Source organism: Mesocricetus auratus, unplaced genomic scaffold (genome assembly GCF_017639785.1).
Source record: "Mesocricetus auratus isolate SY011 unplaced genomic scaffold, BCM_Maur_2.0 Super-Scaffold_100018, whole genome shotgun sequence".
Lineage (NCBI taxonomy): Eukaryota > Metazoa > Chordata > Mammalia > Rodentia > Cricetidae > Mesocricetus > Mesocricetus auratus.
This window is the reverse complement of record NW_024429199.1, coordinates 41,136,099-41,150,015: the sequence shown is the minus strand read 5'-3', so window position 1 is coordinate 41,150,015 and position 13,917 is coordinate 41,136,099. Positions and strand designations below refer to the sequence as shown.

The 13,917-nt window shown below is 41.5% G+C and overlaps 1 long non-coding RNA gene and 1 pseudogene across 2 annotated transcripts in view; one reads left to right on the top strand and one right to left on the bottom strand.

Moving 5' to 3' along the window:
* LOC106023287 overlaps positions 1-13,917 on the bottom strand; it is a 330,297-nt gene that overhangs the window by 48,799 nt on the left and 267,581 nt on the right. The gene's annotated exons all lie outside the window — the stretch shown is intronic.
* Positions 3,241-3,444, top strand: LOC110340126 (annotated as a pseudogene).

Sequence of the window (13,917 nt, the reverse complement as noted above, 5' to 3'; positions counted from 1 at the left end):
GGAAGTGCCCTGTGTGTTGGAGGAAAAGGACTAAAACTGCCATCTTAGAACACAGAGATTTAATCTTACAGTCACTGACCACATGCATAGGCCCCTCACAACAGGTATTAGTGATGTGGGCTTGGGCAGTGACCTGTTCAGTCTTGATTCTGGGAGGGCGGGGAGGCTGTCATCCAGAAAGGTTTCTCAATTGGTGTTAACTCCCTTCTCAGTGGAGAATGTCAAGCAGGGGCTGATCAAAACCACAGGGGCCACTGATTGCTTCATTCTGGACTTTGAAACACCTCCGAGCATCCTTGGGTGGGAAGGAAACCCCTCAGCTTACACTTGGTTCCCTGCTGATGGTCTTGGACTGTTCCCTTTAGACATGGGGTACTCAGCTTTAAGATTGTCTTCAGCTTGCCTCAGGCTAAGGAGCAGCCAGAAGCCAGTCCCTAGGGTGAAGCCTAGGAGGCCGGAGCATGCCACACTGTTGGCTTCCTCCCGTGGCTAATTTTATCAGGGCTGAGCTGAGAAAAAATCTGGAAAACCTCACGCCCTGATAGAAGAAAGCCTGGATTTATTATCACCAAGGAAAAGGAAAATTATTATCATCCATCAGCATGGTGAAGAAGACAGGAAGAGTCTAAACTCAGTCACCCTGTGGTCTGCGCCCTGCCTTCCTTTGCTCTCCGCTGGGTTCACAAATGCCAGCCTTTAAAATACAAGCAGATGCACCAGAGTAGTCAGGATAATGGGCTCCATCTTCAGTGGTCCAGAACTTTCCAGGTGGGAGTCACTTTACACCTCAGATCAAAACAAATGTAACAGATTACTTTTTTAAAAGTAAAATGTGCTCAGCATTATATAGCCCCATAAATACTAAAGATGCTACAAAATTCCCATCCTGAGGAACTGGATTTTCTGGGTTGTGGTGACAGCTCACTTTCCATGGGCCTTCACTACCCTGCTGCTTACTTGAAACTACTCTTAGGTGCTTTGTTATAGGAAGAGACGGGTAGGAAGGCAGAAAGGAGGAGGGGGAGAAAGGCAGGAAGGAGAGCAGTGAATTTACCTTAACCTCAAACCTCCGTGTGTGAATGCTTCACTGATGGGGCTGACAGAGCAGATGTCCAAATATTTATTTCCGATTTGAACCATCACCAGTGCTTAATGGCTGTTATTACCCTACCTGCCACAGAAACTCAGACTCCTCAGATCTGATATTTAAAACTTCCACGATGTCATGTCTGACTTCTCACTTCTCATCTCCTCCTGTTTCCTGAACACGTGGTGCTTCAGGCAGGCACAGTGCATCTGACTGCTCTCTGAATACCCTGCCCTTGTTCCCAAGCTCAAGACATTTTTTAAGAAGGGATATGGGGAGGGATAAGTCATACTCCTCTCTTTGTCTGAACTGTTTCCATCAACTGAAATGCTCATATACATTCCAGTCATCCCCATATGGTTTCCAGTCATGCCCACACAGTTTCCAGTCATCCCTATATCATTTCTAGTCATCCCCATATAGTTTGTAGTCATCCCAATTCCATTTCTAGCCATTCCCACATCATTTCCAGTCACCTCCAGCCCACTATGGGATCCTGCAGTAGCCAGAACTATTCCTAATTGCCTCATTCTCCACAGCACCTAGAGCTCTAACATGGTCAGCTCTCTCATGATGCCTTTAAAAACAGAGCTGGATTTTAAAAGAAAACCATTTTTTCCCATGCTAGAAACTGTGAAACAGCACTAAACCTCAACACGTTTTATTTAGGGGAAGCCTTATAGCATGAAGTTTTCTTAACAGAAGCCTAGCCTAAATGTGAGAATTTCTACTCAAATGTAGGATGGACAACTGGTCAAAGACTCAGCCAAGTGAGGGAAACCTAGCTGGGGGGGTGATTAGAAATCACAAAATAAATAGGGTAGAGCTACATTCAAACATGGAAGCCTTGCTAAGGAGAAGCTGCTGTCCGGTCAGGAGAACTGCCCTTTTAAGAGCAAAAGCAAAATGAGGGACTCACATGGAGGTTGGGAAGACTGATGGGTGCTGGCTTAGGGAAGAGTAGTACGTGGAGTGGCAGGAACTCAAAAGCCAACCAATCAAAAGCCAATACATAAAACAAGCCTTGTGGGGACATCAATGCATGTGTATTCAACAGAGGAACCAAACATGCTGCTCTGAGTGAGAATGGACGACTTATCAATTCAGCAACTTCTTTACCCATACAATCAGCATGGAACTTCTGAGATGTGGGAAATGAGGCTGAAAAACGTCCGACCTACAAGCCAAATGAACTGTTAAGCTTTGTTTTTAATTTTTAAAAATATGTGTGTGGGTAGGTACGTGCATGCAAGTGTAGCAAGAGACACTTGAGAACTCTGAAAAAAAAACTTAAGCTCCATGAAACTGTCCTCCAGTCCCCAAGTTGCTTCATGCTCCCATTTCTAAATAATTAAGAGCTAATGGAATGATGGGAAACAGAAAGAGAAGGACATACACAAGGAAGGAAATACAAGAGGCTGAGAGGGAATGGGAAGGGTACAGTCAGATTTGGCTGGCAACACGTTCTGTGATGCTCCCACCTGCTCTTATGAGTATTTTTGGCAATTTGTTTCTCACCATCCTTATTTTAGACCATCATAAAAATGCAACCAAGGAGCCAGTGAAATGGGCCAGAGAGGAAAGATGTACGACACCAAGCCTGACCCAAGTTCATTCCCCAGGACCCACTCTACAAAGTTGTCCTCTGAACTTCACACACACACACACACACACACACACACACACACACACACACACACAATAATAACACATACATTAACACCTGTATACAATGACATACATAAATAGTAACAACACACACATACACTAACAACACACACACTCTTACACACGATAATAGCACATACATTAATACCTGTATACAATAATGACATACATAAACAGTAACAACACACACTCGTGCACATATTCATACACATACATTAGCAATACACACTCACATACAGACAGCAATAATACAGTTTTAAGTGTGAACTGTGTTGTGAAGTGGCTGTTGTGAAGCCGAACAGATTACTGCTCATCAGTTCACCCTCCAGGCAATTCCAAATTCAGCAAGAACATGGGCCACTTAAGGCAGGAAAGGGTCTAGGGATGATTGGTAATGCTGAAATTTTCTGATGAGCCTATTTGCCTCTATTTCGAAGGATTAATTCGTCATTAATTAATTAGGCTCCTCTGGCCCGTGGTGAAACATGGCGCAGGCACAGTGCAAGTTCCAGGCGCAGAATCCTGAAAGCAAGATAGCGGCTGCGGGCAGAGCGGAGCCGAGGGTCCAGGAAAGGCGGTTGAGTCATGGCGCTGATGAAAGCCAACGCCAGCCTACGGAAGAAGCTCGCACTGCTGAGGGTACATCAAAGGAGACAGGGGCTGCCATGCCCAGCAAGTCACCATCCTAAAGGCACTGGAACAGAACCCTGCTCCAGTCCTAATGGCACCTGGGACAGCAATGGGCAGGTGATGATAAAGCCTGAGGCCAGCTCCGCGGGGTACTGACGAGGGCACTCAGCTTCCTTGTAGGCTCAGGGTGTCTTTACTGGGGTGACACCATGTGATGAACCTGTTTCTGATGTCCCTCCAGGTCTCAAGCAGCTCAATGGGGAGGCTGTTTTGGGGGCTATGTGAGCCTCACTGGTCTCCAGAAGAAACTTCTCCCACCCACACAGAGCCCTTGACAGCCACAGACCCAAGAAAGGGCAATGGCATCAGTAGCGGAATCTGGCAGGTACAGGTAATCTCTTCCCTGGGTCCTGAGTGGCCCTGGCTCCCCAAGCCACCCCCTCTAATCATCTTGTGTCAGTTGTCACTGTCCTATACATGAAGAAGGGTTCCATATCTTCAGTGAGGCACCATCTCATCCTGTCACACTAATGACCCAGAGCCACTTGGGGATGGCCAATGCCACCCAATAAAGCTGTGCTCACAAAGGCAAAAAAATTAATTAATTAGAATAACAATTTATTTCATTATATATTATGCCATGCGCATTCTCTCTTGAAAGATAGATACACGCAGGCTCAAGGCAGACATTTATTCTCAGCCACTTCTGTGAGAGGTCTCTTCCAGGATTTAAACCACCTCTCTTTTAAGGGAAGTTAAATTCCACAGGAGGAAAAAAAATCACATGTTATCATCTTGTACACAATGGATTTTCTTTCCACTTTTCTTCCCGAGTGAAAAGGAAATGATAGAAAATAAAAGTGAGGCTTGGAATTATATTAAACACCGGCAATGTGTGAGCTGTTGTGTTAGTGATGGTTTAGTGTCTGGTATAAGTTCTCAGCACAATAGATACAGCTCTGCTCCATGACTCACATTAACATTGACAAGAGCTGTGCTGGTAAATTCCTCAAATCACAGAGAAATCTCTCCACTGAATGTGAAACTCTGGGCAAAGCCACGTCCTGGGAAGTGGGTGTGCATCAAACGATAGGCAGAGCAAAGTCGGGCTGGAACGAGGGGGGTTACTGGGGAGTGAACACTGGTCAGGCCATCACATTTAGAGGCCCCCAGCCAACAAGCTGCACACAGGCAAAGATGGGTGGACCGACCTCTAGTCTTCTCTTTGTGGACCTGGTTTCTCTAAGCCACATGTCACTATATGAAGTTAAAGCAGTGGTTGGTATTTAATAAACACAATTTTGCTTCCAGGGCATAGCAAAGATCTTTGACTGTTTCATCCTGGGACCTCAATCCAGGAAGGAATGTGTTAAAACAAGAAATATTGTATTTAGTGAAGTTTTTAAACTAGTCAGAATCAGGGATATACAGGTAGAATTTTTACCTCTCTCTTCATATTTATCTTACAGAGACGCTGAATTGCTGATTTGTTACAATTTGACTTATTGCAGTTTTACCAAATGAACTGCCGTCATTTGAAGTATACAAATTGATGGGCTTTGATGCATGCCTGTGTTCGTGGAGTGACAACCATATTCAAGACTACAGATCAGTGCCCCCTCATTTCTTCAACAGCCTAAATTCCCCATCCTTTTCTTCCTCAGATACCACTGGGCTGGTCTACATTCTGTCACTGAGACTGTCTTTAAATCAGTTCAAGCCTTCTAGGAGTTTACATAAATGGAATCATCATACAAATGTCCATATTATGTAGTCTTTTAGTCTGGCTTTTTTTTTAACTCAGCAAGATTATTTGAGATTCATTTGTCGACATTTCATCTCACTTATTGCTAAGTAATAGTCTGTGCCATATTTTGTTCTTCAGTTAACTTGGGAATGGGTCTTCAAATTGTATCTAAATCAATCTGCTGTGAATGTGAGTGTACCATATTTAGAACATATGTTTTCATTTGGGGAAGGTAAAACCTAAAGAGGAGGTGAGTTGTGTCATGTTTCAGAAAGCTGACTTTACATTACCAACCTGTTTTCCAAAATGGCAGCACCAATGCATTCCTATCCACTTCATAGTTCCTATTGCTCCTTAGATCCTCAGGTATGTGCAGAGATAACCTTAGTATTCTTCTACCATGTGACAAACTTCCATACACTTAGCTGCTTAAAAAAATGCTTACCTTTATCGTTCGTGTTCCTATTGGCCAAAAGTCCAGACCCAGTGTGACAGAATCATTTATCAGAGACACCCAGATTAAATAGAAGCCACCATCCAGCCTGTGTTCTCTCCAAAGCTGTGAATCCTTCTCAAGTTCACGTGCTGTGGCAGAATTGCGACGGTTGTTGGAGGGGTGAGGCTCCCTTTCATGGCTATCCACTGGCCATGTGCTTCCCTTGGCTCCAAGATGCTGGCATTCCTCACCATTCCATCTTCCAAGCCAGTGGGGGACACAGAGCTTTCCTTGACTCTGACTGCCCTCACTATATGAACGTCTTGCTTCAGACTCCAAAGGCTCATGCAATTTAGTCATGACAACCACACACTTTCCTTATATTTAAGGTTGAATGCTAATCAAATCTTCAAAAGTCCTTCTTCTATAAGAGTATCATAATTATAGCCCTCACTCACATGCAAAAGAAGGAGATCACACCGCAGCATCATTTAAGGACTGAGGCCATTAAGGACTTAGAATCCTGGGTAGTATGGAATGGTTAGCTTGAATGCAACAATCCATGATTTCAATTTCCTTAATGATTGTGATGAAGCATCTTATGTGTTCATGTGCAATCTGTACATTTTCTATGATAGAGTCTATTAATAAAATTACCATTTTAATTGATTCATTGGTCTTCATAATGCCAAATTTTTAAGTTTTAAATGTTATTTCTGTTAAGTCTCTTGTCACACTTATGTAAAATGTACGTTCTAAGACAGTTGATTCTTCGTGTGTGTGTGTGTGTGTGTGTGTGTGTGAGTGAGTGTGTGCTGCTCAGAAGAGCCTATCATGGTCAATATTCTATTTTCACCTTATAATTCTATTGATGGTTGCAGAGCTCCATCACGGGTCAATTTATTTGCTAATATTGTTAATGTTTTCTAATTTGTTAAATTTTCTGTGCACTTAGCTAATCAATTATTGAGAACAAGCTATTAACACTTATTGCTTTAGTTGTGAATTTGTCTGTTTTATTTACGTATTGTTACATGCTCACACATTATATATTGATAAGTGTTTATCCACCACCAGGTGCAAAGACAGGCACCTATAAATGTACCAACTTTTGTCACTATGAAATGATTGTCTTTATGGATAATATTTTTATCTGACATTCATTTATCTTGATGTTAATATAATCACTTGAATGTCAATTTTAGTTAATATTCATAGTGTGTGCATAGTGGTTTACACACTTTTGCTCTCAGTGCATTTGTGTCTTTATAACTCAGATTCTATCTTGCTGATAGATATATGCCTTCTTTGCGAAACAGGCTCTGTTAATGTCTGCATGTAAAAGGAAGATGCTAAGCCTCAGATGTGAATATTGATCCTCTGAGACAGTGATCTATCATCTTGCCGTGACCTTTTCTGTGTTCTCTTCTTTTTGTTTGCCTTTCTTTCTTTGCTGCCATACTTTGAAGGGACTGTTTTAGCTATCTCTCCTTTCACCCTCACTATCTATCAGTACCATCCAGTTTAATTTTCATCTCCATACAGTATTTTCTACCTCTACAAGTCTAACATGGGTCTCTCTCTCTCTCTCTCTTTCCCTCTCTCTCTCTCTCTCCCTCTCCCCCCTCCTCTCTCTCTCTCTCTCTCTCTCTCTCTCTCTCTCTTTTGGCTTCATGTTTTTTAGCACACATGCTTTTCTCTGCCTCTGTTCACATACAGAGTCTGCTTATAATTTCTAAAAATCTCTTTTATGCCGATCCTGTTCTACTTCCTGTGTCTTTTCTTACCCTTAGTACAGTTTTCTCTGTATTAGAGGCTTCCCCTGGTAGCTTGCAGGCCTCCTAAATTATTCCTCAAGGATGATAGACATTCTGAGTTTACACTGTTGGATGCGGGATTCTTTTAAATATTTTTTGAGCTTTGTAGAAACAGATTGGCCCTTGTGAGGCCTTACTTCAGGTTTTACAGGCAGAATAGGAGCAGCCTTTGCTCTGGAACTAACTCGGGCGTGCGGCAGAGACACTGTCCTCATTCTCATCGATCCTCCTAGGGTACTGTGAGATTTCCCAGTACAGCTTTTGAGAGAACAAGAACAATGTTCACCTCTGCGTGGCGCTCTGCTTTAGCCAGCTCTTCCCCTAGCTTTACGTAGCTGCCCCACAACAAGCAATGAGCACTGCTGAGGAAGAAATTCTAGAAGACTCTTTCGCAGAGTATTAGGACCTGCTGTCTGCGCTACACTTTTTCTCATTGATTCTCAACTCCGTCGCCTCAAATCACCCTTTCTTCTAACCGGGCCAGGCACTGAACCTAGTCAGTGTGGCCTGTGAGGCTGGCATCAGTTCTTCTCTGGAATACGATGGTTCTTCCCTGCCTCTTGCCTGATACAGAAAAGTCATCGCTTTATACCTTTTATTTAGGTTTTCAGTTGTGTAATGAAATCTCAGCCCTGTTTCCCTTCATGGCTAGAAGTTGGTGGTTCTCAACCTTCCTAATGTTGTAAGCCCTTAATGCAGTTCCTCATGTTGTGCTGACATCCCCAATCATAAAATTATCTCATAACTGTCATTTTTCTATAATTATGAATTGTCATATAAATATCTGATATGCAGATTATCAGATGTGTGACTACTGTGGGTGTTGAGACCCATAGGTTTAGAACCACTGCTAGAAATATGTGTCTATGCATCTGTCTTTAATAAAAATAAATATCCAGATATAGATGAGTACAAAGAGTAACATCTGACATTTTCTAGCCAAAAAAAAGCACTTTTAATAATACGTTAAAGTTTTGCCTATATACATTCATGGCAAAATATTCTTTCCCTCACTTTTTAAGTGAATAAAAATCAAAATATATGATTAGATTTAAGATTCCAATGAACAGACATAATAAAGTTAATGTAACTCATTCATTATAACTTGGTAGTTAGACATCCCCAATATATAGTTTTTTATTAATTATTTTTTAATTTAGGTTAGAAACAATCTTGTTTCACATGTCCCAATGTGTAGTTTTTAAAGGTGCTCTGTTAAAGCCCAGAAGCTCACTTCTAGAGTTGGCTGCTGCTTGCCCTGACACAAAGTTCACTCTTAAATTTGAAACCTTTGGAAACCTCCATGCTTGCTAAATGGTTTTGCCTCATACACACTTTGCTGGAATTATTAAGAAGGAAAAAAGTGGGAAGAAATATAACTGGTTTTGACTGGTAATGTTCTCACATAGGATTGGTAGGGTGTGGGATTTTTGTCTTCAGCTCAGTCTGAACTCTTTGGAAAACTAAGGTCTTCAAAACTCAGTTGGATGAAAATACAGAGGATGAGCCTTGGACTGCTCATTTATTAGCAAAGTAACTAAAATTTCACAATACTTGGGCAAGTTAACTCAAGTTTGTGCTAGAGGCAATCAGAACATTTTAATCATGGCCTAAAGCTGCATGAACAGTGTGTACTACAGTTGAGTGATGACTGGTCTAGCCTACTGAAATAACAGGGTTGACTCTGTGCCCCCATAGACAGTGGTCCCTGAGTTTTGTCCTAATAGTTGTGTTTCACAGTCTCAACAGAGAGCTCTGGATTACAGCATAATGAATAATGAATAACACAGGTAGAAGTGTTATCGAGTTAGAGTCGAGATATGTTAATAGACGGTGAGTTGAATTTGTAATCGACTGAAGTAACACACATTAATATATTTTACATTTGCAAAGCTTAAAAAGACAAATAGCTTCAATATCTCCTGTAGCAGAAAAAGAAAAGTAGATTAATGTTTACATAGCAATCAGGAGCCTTAATTTTATTGGCCTTCCTAACAGGGCATATTCCATGAGGTCTGGACTGCATAACTGTAAAAGGGCATCTACTTTTCAGAAGTAAAATTGAAGTGCGTGAGACCAAAGAAAACAAACAAGCTGAAATCTATTCTTTCCCGTCCCCCTCCCCAACTAGTTCCCAGACATTTTAATTCTGAGAAATTATTAATTAGTTTTCCTCTGAGTATTTTCAGCTTTAACAGTAGACAGGAGGGAAGACAAGCTTTCAACAAAGAAGTCTAATAGAGACTTGTTGGCAGCTTAAGATGAGGGTGTCAGGCCACAAGAGTCACTGAGCAGAAGTCACATCCTCAAGCAGGAGGTGCTGTGGAAAGACACCTGAAGGAGCAGGTCATGTGATAAAATATCACAGGAGACTGTCAGCCTTGAGGTTAAGTTCTGGGGTTAAGATCTGCCTCCTGAGATACTCTTGTTCACGAGAACAATGAAAAGCTTTCAGAAAATAAAATTGGGAACAAAAGTTCATGTCCTGCCTAATGACGTTAGCCTTGATTTGCTGTTTTTTTGGAAGCATTTCTTTCCATTTTTATGGCTTCTACAGGTAGCAGGCAGCATTCATTTCCTTCACTCCTAATTCAGTTGAACACTGATTGAGTACGGGCTATGAACCCTCCAGCACATTGACCTGGAGCCCTAGTGAAAGGAATACTTGTGAAAACTTCACACATTAATAATTACAAATAAGGTAAAAGGTGTCAAAAGCAACTTGCCATTTTCTAATTGGCTGTATCATTGTTTTCTTTAGCTGATGTTAAAAAGTTCAGGGTTTTATAAAAGTAATTACTGAGTGAAAAAGCAGGACATCCAAGCAAAAGGATAAATCATTAATAATAAATAATGTTACAATAAAAAGTAATGCCAATACTAGGGAAAGAAGGGAAACAACCAATTGGCCAACCCCAGTGGTGGTTCCTCTATATGGAAAGTCTTAAGGAACTGTTACTATAGCCGGGCGGTGGTGGTGCACGCCTTTAATCCCAGCACTCGGAAGGCAGAGGCAGGCGGATCTCTGTGAGTTTGAGGCCGGGCTGGACCGACAGCTTCCAAAACAATACAGAGAAACCCTGTCTCATAAAACCAAAAAAAGAGGAACTTTTAATATGAGGAAAGGCTAGACATTACATGTCTCTCTTGTAAAAGATGATCATGAGTAAATAAGAATACCTCCTAGCCTCTAAGAAACTACTGGGACACAAAGAGAGTTAATGTTGGGGTTACAAAACAAACTATTAAACTTGAATAGTAAAATCAACTTGATAGAAATCGTAAACAAGGTGAGGATAGAGATATTGATCATCATAACTACTTTTCCCTTAATAAAATTTCATGCTATGAAAGTGAACTAAATTTTTTTCCAAGAAAAATAGTAAGTAGCTAAGTAATAATAAGGAAAAATCAATTTTAATATAAATTTAAATGTTTTATAGTTCCCTGTTCTACTTTATAATTCCCTTATTTCACTTTGATGAAAATTATGTTTTTAAATTATAGTAAACAATAGCAATGCCCCTTTACAGTAGAGTAAATCTTCCTATATGTGTGTCAAGGTTAAGAGATAAGCCGAATATTTTTAGTGTGTGCCTCAAAATGATTTCATTCCTCTTGAGCTATGTTTTGAAACTTGTCATGTGCACATGTTCTCAATAATTGTGATGGAGATGGCACAGTGGTGATGAGTAATTGATGTGCCATGTACATCTGCTTTAAATAGTATTTCAGTATTGATAGATGATCTCAGATGCCAGCAGGGTAGGTTCTCATCAAGGGAAAAATAGTAAAGAAAAAAGATGACACAGTGACTTAAATATTACTTTCAACAAAAAACCTTGAAACATTTTGCTTAGCAGAAGATATCTTTAAGTCAAGGCACTTGGTTCTCTGGCACATGAGACACATTTACCCCACGAACATCTCTGCCTTCTGAACTGACAGTTCACAGCTCCCGACACTCACGCTCACTGCACCCTTTAACGACTGTCCCTCCAACCCCAAAGTCCCTACTGTCTATTTCCCTTCCCAGGAGGCCTGCAGAATGTTTGATTGCTCTCTCGACTATGCCAGATATCATTATCACTGAATATTTCACGAGCTCCTCATCCCGTTATCCCTGAGAGTACCAACTGTCTCCTGTGACTGTGTGTTCTGATAATGCTTTCTCTTCAGCGAGGCACGTGCTGTCTGTCCACTGCATCTCCCTTCATTCAAACACCAGAGTGGATTCTCACTGTCCTGACATGATATACAGCCTGTCTCCCTCTCATATGACAGAACATTATCTCCCAGTGAAAATAGACTCACTGTCTTTCCACATTTCTTAAAAATATGATTAAATAGTTACCCTTAAATGAGCCAATATGCTCTGAAATATAAAATGCTGTTGTAGTTTTGCAGATAATAAGTCATTTGGAATGAGCTCAGAAATTTGATTGTGTCTGTAGTCAAGTGTTATAAATAAAAATCTGATTCATGCTCCAACATTATTCAGAAATAAAAGGTGTTCAATTTGGTATTGTGCATCTAGACCAAATTGATTGTGTTCAGCCCTAGCATTTCAACCACTAAATTATTGTTTATGTTCATCTGTTAGTATCCCAGGTTTGACTATTGTGTTTTGAGACCCTTGCACCAACCTGACACAACTTCAAAGGATAATGCTGAATAAACTGTATTATTTCCTAATGCTGATATTTCCTCTCTGCTTCTCTCTACCAGAGAATCCCTGTCATTCTCTCACAATGGGTGATGATGGGGGTGGCAGGAAGTAACTCACCCACATTCAGAAGTCCACATACCCTGTGATTCCGCAGTGGGCCATCAGAAGTAAAAATGGAGGATGCACCATAAAATACTATGGAAAATGTCCAAGGTCGCCTTGTTATTCTGCTGCAAAGTATTCCAGCAATTCACAGAAAATTCAACAACGATCACATGCCTAGCTGAATAGTTTGGCTGAGATGGGCCAATCAGCACCACAGGGCTGCACAACAAGTTGGTCAGCCACAGAAAGGAGAACACGGGTAACAGCCTACACCTAAGAAGTAAAAATTGACTAGACCAACATTTGCACAAATGATATTTGATCACAAAATGTTTCTCATCAGCTGATTTCATTTGTAAATCAGATGATGTCGAAACAAACAACAAGCCAGAAAGTCAGAAGTCTGTGAACAAAAAATCTACCCAAGCCTTTTTGAAAAATGGGAAAAAGTTCCAGCCAACCCATTATCTCAGAGGTGAGGGTTGGCAGAATAGGATGTACTGCGGAAGCAGAGAGAAAAGAAGAATGAGGCTCTGCAAGCCTTTCCCACGAGACACAGTGAACCCAATACGCAGCCACTGAATTGGGAAGGACTGGATGTGGTCATGGGCATGTACCCCAGTGCTGTCTGCTTGACACTCACTAACCACAGCAGACCACGCCCCGTCCTAAGCAACCTGAAATCTAGGGAAAGCAAGAACTCTAGGAAGCAGGAGGGAGGTCAACAGAACGGGCCACCATAGCACCACTCTGGGTGCTGCCTTCACAAATGCTAGAAATTGAGACACAAAATACAATCTGGACACACCGTTCTTCAAAAGCAGGTTCATAAAGCCGATGGCGTACCTTAGGTACAGACCGGATTTGGAGAACAAGGCTGGAGAGTCTGGGGCGGGGAACAGCTGTGGACAGTGCACTGTGCCGGGAGTAACGGACTCTCCTGTAAAAGAGCAAGCACTATTTCATGTAGCCAAGAATATTCTCGACTCTCTGAGGTAAGTGACACAGATAGAATAAATAGAATCTGGTTTGTGGAACATGAATTGAAACAGTGAGGTTAATAAAACTTAAAAGATGCACACATATGAATAAAAGAATAGAATGGCTTACATAAATAAGGAAAAAGGAAGAGGAGCTCAGAGAAATAAATATATGTATAAGGAAACTCTCTTTCAGCAACTGCCAACACCATCTCCCTCCCCCCCCCGACAGATTACCTATTCATAAAAGGAGGAAGAGAGAGAAGCAGTAATGCTTGCACTCCTGCATCACACCCACGAAAAATGGAAGCAACACTCTCTTTGCTTTTCACTATACAGATACGAGACAAAATGCCAAGCATAATGGGGGATTGCGCTATTGGGACAACCAATGGAAACCCATCTTGTTCTTTTCTCAGGACTTATTGGGTCTTGTTTGTTGTGAACAGCAGATCACAACTGTCTATGCAGCAAGGGGAATCTGGCAGTCTGTCATCCAAACCGAGACATCGGAGACTGGAAGAGGTCCTTAGCAATTGCACGGGAATAAAGGTGGGCATCCCAGCAAACTTGAGCGATGAGTGTCTGCCCTGGGCTCGTAGCCTCCGGAGGGCTTGGTGCTATAGAGGGCCAGGCCAGATTCAAGGGCTCAGCTGAATCCCAGGCTCCAAGTGTTTTGCAAATTGCCAATTATGGTTCAGATGAATCTCTGGGGCAGAAATTCAAATGATCATGCATTTAAAATAGGGAAAAGAGAGAGATAACATTAGTATTATGT